Here is a 10,957-nt window from a genome sequence, read left to right as displayed (position 1 = left end):
GGATATTACGATTTTTTAAAAAAGAAAAAACATAAAATTTTAAAATACAGTTAAAGCTTAAAGGCACTACATAAACCAGAGTATTTTATATGTATTCATAAGCCTAAAGGCATGAGCTAATGTATTCTGAAAGAAAAACTGTGGGTTTTTAACTGCAAATATTTTTAAACCATTTATCTTTAGAGTACGGCCAGGCATTTCAAGAAAATCATAGACCTTCACGTTGGCAGCCCTAGCGTTGTCCCTAATTGTCACGGGGACATGAACCATATCTCGTTATGAAGCTTATGGAACACAGATTCCAACAAGGTAACTTCTGTGCCCCATTGTTTCCAACCCACAGAAGAAGAAGAAGAACAAAAATGGCATTTTTCAAAAAAAAATTTTGGTCGGACTCTGGCAACACTGTTCATTGTCATACGCAGGAAAAAAAATTCTCGCATATACACCAGACATTGGGTGGAATCATATAAAAAATAAAGGGCGTAGGTGCAATAGCTTGCGAGATAAAAATTCGAAACCTCGTATATACTATGGTCAACCTGTATATACTTTTACGAAGGAACTGTGGTCTACCCTCAGGTTGGCAACCCTGGCGACTTCCCTAATTGTCACAGAGACGCAAATGATACCTCGTTGCAAAGCTTACGGAACACTGGTTCCAATGAGATAACTTTTGCCCCCCCCCCCCCCCCCCCCGGTTCCCAACCCACAGAAGAAGAAAATAGCTCTTCACTATGAGTTTAATGAATTATACATATTCATCACATACAACAGATTGAATATAATCAGTGAACGAAAAAAGAATTTACCAAATCATCTTAAAGTCCTGAAGTGGTTCATTTACTATTTACACCATAGAGGTCCTGAAGTGGAATTACAGAAAATGTTTAAATAAAACACTAACAACATTTTATTTCTGGGCTTGCATTTGTTTCAACATCTTGTTGCACTGAAGATTGATTGAACCTATTTCCTTTTCGGAAAAATAATACATTCTTCTGGATGCTTTTGTGACTGGGGGGGGGGGTACACATGAAATTATGTTACTCATAGGAATCCAGCTAACATCTTTTGGGGGCCAGTGAAAAGATGGAGCAGGTCCATAGGGATGCATAAATTTAACTTTAACGTCACCTTCATCTTCATGTTTTGACAAAACTAATCCAAAATACCACCGGTCATCATAAAGGCAAGCAATGTAATTGTGCACACCCACATCAGGCATTTTCACCGAATGATTTTCTCCAGAAAAGTTGAATATTGTGCAAAAGTTGTCATCTAAACTTACTCGTTTTGCTGCAATGGAGTCTTCAGATTTGGGCTCAAAGTGATGAAAACTACGTGTTCCAGGTACTGTCCTGGCTTGAGTGAAACGCCCTTCTAAATTTTTTCGTGCCTCTATCAATGTTTCTTTTCTAATCATTGTGAACTTTATATTTTCGATATTTTCCTTGCAAAAATCAATAAAAATTTCGGAATTATTAATAGCATTACCAGGGCTACGTTGGAGACTTGCTTTTGTCACGATGCGCTTGACAGTGCCACCTATACCGTCACAAGGAGACTTCCCACGGTTGGTGGCAAAAAAACACATGTAGCTTTTAATCCAAAGTCTTTTTCATGAACCTGAGGGCTGTAGGATTCGCACTCCTCAAGATACCGAACGAAATTGCTAATTAAACTGATATAAGATTCCAACGAACTGTTTTGATTTGTGAAATACTTTGTGAAACAATCTTACTTTCTAAATACATTAAATATATTTTTAATTTACTAAAAACTAAGACAGTTATCGAAAGCGCTTATGAGTAAAAATAATAAAATTATATTTTGGTTATTTGATTTTAAAGTTTACTGTAAAAGCTTATGCGCAGTTGTATTAGTTCTAGAACATTGATAAATTTACTGCAGCTTAAATAATTTAACATCTTCAGCTTGATTAAAATGTCATAATTTCATTTCGCCTTACATGTAAATCATTCAATGAGTTTTTCAGAAAGTAAAATGTGCACTATTTTAACCGTTAGAAGATGCCTGGCTCATCCCTTTCTCTTAGCGCCAGTACTTCAAACCTCTGTTGCTCGGCTCCTAATGAACCTAGATTGTGCCTCCCCATGCCGAATCCGTAGGAGAAAGTGATTTTTCTTTTATGACAAAAAACAGTGTAGCCAAAGTCCCACAAAAGTCAAAGATGATTTTCATCTTCTTTTGTGGGTTGGGAACCGGGGGGGGGGGGCACAAAAGTTACCTCATTGGAACCAGTGTTCCGTAAGCTTTGCAACGAGGTATCATTCTGTCTCTGTGACAATTAGAGAAGTCGCCAGGGTTGCCAACCTGAGGGTAGACCACAGTTCCTTCGTTGGCTCATCTTAGTGAATAACCGGTCAAGTCGGGAATTGTTAATTTTACAGGAGAGAAGTTTGAAAGTTCTACTGGTTCCTGTGAGTATGAATATAGCCAAATCAACTCAATTTTTTGACGATATAGTTATGTCATTAGGATGTGTTATGTTGCAAAATCTCATCCAGAATATGCAACAATGAAGTGTGATTTTGCACTGTTTTATTCAGTTGCCTGCTTATGCACTGCGATATTGACCTACTTACCTGGTTATGCACGTATATGCTATATAGTAAAAACCTGTAAAATATTAAAAATGTGAATAGTAAATGTTACCAAAACAGTTTTATTACATATTTCGTACTGAATAGTTACTCGTAAAATTGACAGTTCTTTCAATACTGCTCACTAAGTTTAAAACAGTGGAAGTTATCTGAATAATAATTCCTTTGAATCATGAACTGTTGAGACACAATACTTAAACTTTTTTTTTAACTTCCCAGTTTCATTTAAAAAAAAAATACAATGTAATAGTTAAACACTATTCACACAATGGAATTCAAAAAGAACACACGTGCTCGTAATGAATACAATAAGTTCAAGGATCTGAATCGAATTCTTCTAAGTCTGGATCGATTTCGGAAATCTCATCAGATGTTCGTAATTTTTTTTAAAAGTCATGGAACACAGGATCTATCAATGGAAGCAAATCCAGAAGGTCCTTCTTCTTTTCATTACTGATGGGTGCGGGATCTTCATGGATCAAGGGCAATGATGGCATTTCTGAATCCTTTCCCCGTCGGACTGGAAAGAATGCTTCTCATACTGAAGCCACTGCACAGGGTGCCAGAGAAACCTTTCCCTGGTTTCATTTAGCTTTCGCAATACGAAGGGACCGTCACCTTTACACAAACTGCTAAAATCAAAAAAGTTCTCCTTTCTCATGGAAATCACATTGAAAGGTAACTTCCTGTTACTTGTGCGTACAAGCTGCATCCAGTCATGAGGGTGATGGATCTTTATGCCAGATCGTTTCTTTTCCCTTTCTATTATTGAGTGATCGGTATCACATTCTATATGGGTATGGTCACTTACTAGAAACTTGTGGTTTATTACTTGCAACTCTGTTTTCTTGTGAAGCATATAAACATTAATGCTACATGACTATTCTTATATTGCCCTCCACAAGTATCAGAATAGAAAGTCACTTCTTCAACATGAGATGATAGGTTCAGTATGTGTTGGTAAAGACATGATGCTGTTTGGTTACCTCCTCTTCCAGACACAGATTCATCCCACATGTAACACGTAACTTCATCTGAAGCGAGATTGTGAATTGTTAGCTTAAAGGTCCACAGTAATAGTTTGTAAAATGACAGATGATGTTAAATAAGGAGTAGGGAGGCATTGCTGGAGGTCAAAAGCAAAAGTCATCTTTGTGTTATCTTCTTTAGAGATTTCCTTGTCCCTTCGCTTAGCGCTGTACGCTTCTTCGGCGAGTGTGTGATGTTCGGTACGTTCACTAATACCTCTTCCAAGTTACCTTCTTCGGAAGCTCTAATTTTAGCTTCCAATAAATTACATTTGTGCCAAATACCTTTTTTTTGTTTTTTTGAATGCAACATTCAACTCATGAAAGTACTTAGAATATAGAGAGAGTGAAATAGGGTTGCTTCTTCCTTCTGTATACAATCGGTACATCTTAAGAACTTTTTGGATGTTCTTTTCCGACAATAGTGACTTTCGTAACTTGGAAAAGACAATATGTAATCCTTCGCATCTTAGACTTTCTCTCCTGGTACTGTCTTTGATGTGTTTTTTTTTTCCTTTCAAGTCTTCAGGAACCACTCCAGCGTGTGACTGCTTTTTATTTTGAAGAACGCGCTCAAAAATGATTTAGTTTCTACAAGAGTTTTTAGAAGGCATGTCTTACAAATTGGAAGTCTGTCATTTTTCACAATGAAACTATACGTACAGTGACACTCACGTGTCTTTTTTTCCCTACCGGACATTTTTTTTCTGTTTTCTTCTCTTTGATAGTGATTAAAGAACTCACGTATTTAGCAATTATCACGAGAACCTAGTTTCCAGTACTCATTGAAACACAATTGGCGATCACGTTCTGTGAATCTACTAGGCCACTTCATTCTACACTCACGTCAGTAAGTTTACTCATCTTAATTGCCGGAACTTCCTTCCACATTTCTGTGATATATGCATGCCTTTCATTCCTTAGTCTTTTGCATCTTTCTCTCTCTTTTCTACTACGTGGTTTTATTTCCTTTTGGATCACTTTCTCAGGTAACGGATTCAAAGTTTCACTATTTTAGTGCACGCACTGTGGTAGATTTATGGAAATCACTCCACACTCTCACTTTGCGTTTCCAGTTTGTGTGTAGACTGTATCAACTACAGAACTCGAAGAAGCGAAATTCTCCAAATTAAAGTTTTTGGGAGCACCTACATCTTTTGGTTTTTCCTTCTTACGACCAACTTGTTTTCTGGACTTTATCACTTGTTCGTCGCTACTTGACGAATAGCTTACATGAAAATCTGGATCTCTTGTGCTGTCACCAGAGTCTAAGTCACAATTCGATCGAGAGTCATCACAAACGGCTTCTGTATGGGTGGATATCAGTTTCCTACTCTTCGTCAGGCTTCTAGAATCTGAAAACAAAGAAAAATATGTTGTATTAATCAAAAGAAAATCAGCATTTATAACAGTAACAAATATTAAGGTTCTTTGAACAATTGACTTCGCAATAACCCTGTGATACTCTCATTCGGATTAATTGGTACTCATTTTAGTGCAGCTTTGTTATATTATTATTATTATTATTATTATTATTATTATTATTATTATTATTATTATTATTATTATTAACTTTTACATTCATTAATCCATTACTTAAAAAAGCTTTATTTCAATAATAGAATTGGCTAGTATTGAAGCATTGCGTCTCCACGCAAAGCAGTGGTTTCGTATTTGTGAGATCTTGAGTTCGATCCCCACCACTGAAAATCCTGAAAAGAATTTTCGGAAATTTCCTGCTTTACCAAACAAATCTAAAGATGGTACCGCAGCCGACCCTTAAACCTACAAACAAACATATTATTTATTAACCGGAAGATGTGAATGATAATTACATACTTCTCTTTTTCCTAAGACTTTACAGTTTCTTATGTAATATGAGTAATTTTATAAAAATATGCTTACCTTCATATTGTAAGCTATACTCACCAGAATCGGACGTGTTTTCTTTTTCAAAATAAGCTCTTTTTGCAAGTCGTACTGCTTCCTGTGTTCGAGGCATCTTGGAGTACGAAACTTCACACTCTGCCCAATACGCTGGAATAAATGTTTCTGCTTGCATTTCTACAAGCAACACATCAACAATCTGATCGGCGCCCTTGATAGCTGCAATAATATTTGCAGCATATCGGCTTTCAGTTCTTCAGAAAGTAAACAAAGGCATCAAAGGAAAGCGAAATGTGACACACAAAGTTACCGCTTTTAGTTAACATAAAAAGTTATATCTACATGAGAATAACGTAATATGTATTATACGAATTTATTATAACAGGTCATCTCGATTTAACCGCTTATTCACGCTCAATGCAAAGTTCATTACAACGGATACAAACAGATAAAATGACTTACCTTGTTATTCACGAAACAAATATTTCCATTAATAAGGAGTTAACTCGAGTTACCTTGTTAATTTTGAAGTAACTGGTTATACACATGCTGTAACTTCGTCAATTTTAGGAATTCGACTTAACCGTTTCTACACTATGGAGAACTCGCCAATAGAAGCTTATATCTTTAAAATCTCAATTTTGAAAAAAAGTCGACTTAACCGGTTATTCACTAAGATGAGCCAATATATACAGGTTGACCATAGTATATACGAGGTTTCGAATTTTTATCTCGCAAGCTATTGCACCTATGCCCTTTATTTTTTATATGATTCCACCCAATGTCTGGTGTGTATGCGAGAATTTTTTTTTCCTGCGTATGACAATGAACAGTGTTGCCAGAGTCCGACAAAATATTTTTTTTGACAAAAGCCATTTTTCTTCTTCTGTGGGTTGGAAACAAGGGGGCACAGAAGTTACCATGTTGGAATCTGTGTTCCATAAGCTTTGTAACGAAATATGGTTCATGTCCCCGTGACAATTAGGGACAACGCTAGGGCTGCCAACGTGAAGGTCTACGATTTTCTTGAAATACCTGGCCGTACTCTAAAGATAAATGGTTTAAAAATATTTGCAGTTAAAAACCCACAGTTTTTCTTTCAGAACACATTAGCTCATGCCTTTAGGATTATAAATACATATAAAATACTTTCGTTTATGTAGTGCCTTTAAGTTTTTACTGTATTTTAAAATTTTATGTTTTTTCTTTTAAAAAAATCGTAATATCCAGGTTTGAGGTAATATTTACTACAACAATTCAAGTACAAGTAGCTGAATGTATTTTTACCTTATTCTGTATCTTATTGTGATCATTTTAGTGAAAAAATCATTGTGATATGATGAGAATTTACAATGTTATGATCTTTTTAGTATATCAATGTCGTAATATCTTTAACCCTCGGCAACAACAAAAACGTATATTTTACCAAACTAAAAAAAAATAACTAAAAAAGTATATAAGATATCAAATTAAAATTTGGTGTGATCAATAAGGATGGCAAGTAGAGTAAACAGAAAAATCTTCATGCCATTCTGAGACTATGGGTTTCATTTGATATTTTATCTGGATGATTTAAAATATACTGACCCTAGGGGAACGCGTGGCGTCACGCCGTTCTAGTGCCTATCTTTGCCCATTGTCATTTTTTAGGAAGTGGAGGGACGCCATAGATATTTTGCAAGTGGGGGAACGGCGTGCTCTGCGTTCTAACTTTTACCCTTGGACCCCTGGCTAAACAGAAATTAAAATTGAAGAGTGAATCGTAAGTTTGGTTAAGGGGAGCACGTTGGTTCAATGGTAGATCGCTTACCTCTGGTGCTTGGGTTCCTTGGTTTCTGATAGCCAAGTTAGTTTGTGGTGGGCAACATCATGTCCATGGATTTTCTCGGGGTACTCCCATTTTCTTATTCCATCAATTCTTTCATCTTTCAGTTGGTTTAATCACTGTCTCTCTTAGCCTAAAAGACATAATCGAGGGATGTTAAACTGAAAGATTTCATTTTCATTTTATAACTTCGGGCTATATCTTTTTAATCATACTGTCTACTGTAGTAAGTATATTATACTAAAAAAAAAGTTTGACAAGTGTACTGTTGGTAATAAATAAGTCATTTTGTCTTTAGACGATCTTTATCATTGAAATACACTCATTATTTGCTCATTACACAAATTTGAGTCTAAAACCGAATCCATGTATAAAGTTACATGATATTGTTGTGTAAGTAATTTTATTTATCATCCGGTAAAATAGTGTACATGAGGAAGTCTATATATGCAACGAATTCTTTCAAATATAGCAATAATAGATTCAATACATTATAGGTTTAGCAAATAATATGTAAATATTTAACAGTAAATATCTGCTTAAAGAACCTATAGGGAACATATTCTTAAGAAAAGTTATTTACTTTGTGCTTCCACGTTTGTTCCTTTAATTGAATATTTCGTTCTTTTCTGGGAACGTCTCCAACACCATTTATACTACTACGGACCGGATCCTTATCTTTACATTTCTTATTATAGTTTTAGTTTTCAGTTAAAGAACAATTTGTATAGTAAGTTCCGAAGATTTAATTTCAGTTTTTGATTTTCCCTAATGATTGTTTCTGTATTTACTTTTTCTTTGTTGCTATTGATAAAATTAATATTTATGGAAATTACGCAATATATCTATATTTATTAGTCTAATGCGATTGTCTTTCAACTGATTTTTTGAGTGTTGTAAATACTAATTTTGCTGGCAGATTTAATACTCCACAATCTTTGAGAATTTTACGACCTAGGTTGGTGAACACTTACAGTATTTTGGCTGCGTGTGGTTTGTCAATGAGATTTGTTCTACCAAGCTAAAGTTCTGCACTTCTATTGGTATCAGGAATGGAGTTTCGAAATAATTTTCAACTAACAAGTCAAGTCGAAAAGGGAATAATTTAGTCAGATCCAACTTTTGAAGTGATGTAAGTAATCTTTTGGAAACACTTCTTGAGATTCTATTTAGGTTCCTTGATAAGACTGCTATTTTTCTTAACGGTAAAGTTATGTAAACCGGAAACTATCAGTAACAAAAATGTAAATAATAATATAAATAAATATTTTACGTTCATTTTGTATTGATGAATAAAACTGTTGATTTTGTTTTAAATTGTTGAATTCAGGGTTGATAAAATTGTTTAACTTCTCTTCTGCTAAACAGTGTAAACTTAAAGGGCAATTAGTATTCCTACCTGTCTGGAATATTCTAGCATAAGAGCTAGGTTCATCTCTTTTCTCCAAGGAATTTAAGTAAGAGAACCCTTTTCCTTCTAATGCTCAACTACAATTTATTATGAATAAAGAAGGCTAAAATATTTACTAAAAGAAAACTGACTTACCCAAGAGAGTGATCTTAACATGAAGTAAGCTTTTACTAAATCTTACACTAGGAGACCAAAACAAGTTCAGACTCCATTTCAACTAGTTTGTCATCAAGAAAGGTAATTTACATGAACATGAGACTTCTTTCGTACACATGATCCAGCTAGTGTTTTCGCTATTTCAGCTGTTTCCTCTGTTCGTGCCAAGACTGAAAATCTCCCCCAGACTCTAGGTTCTTCCTTTTATTTCAAATTTTTTTTCCATTAATTTTTAATCAGACCTGTTATCCCAAGAATTTAATTATCCATTCCATTATTACACATCACCTTTCACGTTCATAACAAGTCATTTAATTTCCATTTTGATTTCAGTCATCAGCTTGCACATGACCATCGTCCCTCAAGGCAGCTCATTTTGTGTCCATTTAGATTATATTATCAAGGTTCTTTAGTTCATTTAACTTGATCCAAAAAAAAAAAAAAACTTATTTACATTTATAATGATAATTTCTTTTTTCCACAAATATCTGCTTTCATTACCTTCCCCACTGAAAGAGTACATACTCCGAACAACACCTCTTAGTGTGTGTGTGTTTATATATATATATATATATATATATATATATATATATATATATATATATATATATATATATATATATTCTTTTTTCCATAAATCTGTTGGTAGTAAATTCATGGGCTAAAAAAAGGAATAATACACTATACATTAGACACTACCCTGAAAGAGGGGGAGATGTTTGCAACACTACTGTTTGTATTGGGTATACACTGTAAAGGGATCGACATAAAGTACTGAGCCATTTTCAGTTCGTAGTAGTGATCACTTGAATCTTTCGTAATATCCCCATGTTGAGATAGCAATATCCACAGGCTTTTCGACTAGGCGGCTTAGGCTGGAACATGATGTGTCAAAGGAAGGAGTAGAACAACCTGTTGTAGTCTTTTAGACACCATGTCAGTTCAGAGGCAGGGTTGGCTCCACCACAATTTACCATGCTCGGTTGACAATCAGTTTAGATGTGACTGGAACCTTCGTCTTCATTAGAAGCCTGGAGGAGATGTCTGCGTGGATAACTGAAGCATCATTCAACGTGGAGAGTCGAACCAAGATGCTGGCGTCCTCTGTGGTCCATTTTGTAGCGTGGTGAGGCATTGTCAAGTTGATGGGTGAGAGATATGATGAATGATGTGAAAGGAAGGAGTTAAGGTTGGGTTTTTATATATATATATATAAGGTGGGTGTGGTGCAGTAGCGTAGCCAGGATGTGTGTTTGGGGGGGGGGCCAAGTGCTGTTATAGGTACATATAGAAAAATTACAAACAAGAAAATATATAAACATAAAAATATATAAAAAATTACAAACATCAAAGTACCAAAGTACATTGTCGGACCTCTTTGGGGGGGAGCCCGGCCCCTCCGGCCCCCCCCCCTTCCCTACGCCACTGGTGTGGTGGATATTGATTTTATACCAGATTTATTTGACAAACAAGGCATGCTTTTTCTCAATTAAAGGCACAGATAAGACAGCAAATTTCCAGTGCAATTTTTAATTGTATATATATATATTTGTTTTGCTGCTATGCATGTGGAGGGGTTGTACAGAAAGATAGTAATGAAGATGTGGCATGTTACGAATCTGTGGGCGAAAGGTATAGGTAGTGTGTTGATAAGCACCAGATTCCGAAAGGAATTGTAAAATGAAAAACGGGGGAAATGAAAGAAAAGAAAAAACGAAAAATTAAATGTTCAAGTTTCTAGAGTTTATATATATATATGAAGAATAGTTTCGTCAGTACTGGGCTGTGTATAGAAATCTTTTTACAAAACACAATTACTAATTCTTTGGGAGTATAGGACGGATTAGCAATGGGAAGTAGGGATTGTAAAAATGGGGGGGTCAATCACCGGTGGGAGGGGGATAGCCACATGCTATCTAACTTGTTGGTAGGTTTTGTGGGCTAGGTATCTTTTGCAACAGCATAGCCCTAAAATGATTAGCAGCAGGAATGAGCATTAGTTACTGTTATTAATGTTAAATCG

At 35.3% G+C, this 10,957-nt stretch overlaps 1 protein-coding gene across 1 annotated transcript in view; it reads right to left on the bottom strand.

The window, feature by feature from the left end:
• The window catches only part of LOC145680535 (putative inorganic phosphate cotransporter), a 156,749-nt gene extending 147,638 nt beyond the window's left edge, over window positions 1-9,111 (bottom strand). The window contains exon 1 of the mRNA XM_081751152.1: window positions 8,914-9,111. The gene's annotated coding sequence lies outside the window, so the exon portion shown is untranslated. The remainder of the gene's footprint in view (window positions 1-8,913) is intronic.
• Window positions 9,112-10,957: the final 1,846 nt, after the last annotated feature.

Source organism: Thermobia domestica, chromosome 3, assembly GCF_964235325.1.
Source record: "Thermobia domestica chromosome 3, izTheDome1.hap1.1, whole genome shotgun sequence".
Lineage (NCBI taxonomy): Eukaryota > Metazoa > Arthropoda > Insecta > Zygentoma > Lepismatidae > Thermobia > Thermobia domestica.
The sequence above is the reverse complement of the archived record's forward strand: the minus strand, read 5'-3'. Positions and strand labels throughout refer to the sequence as shown.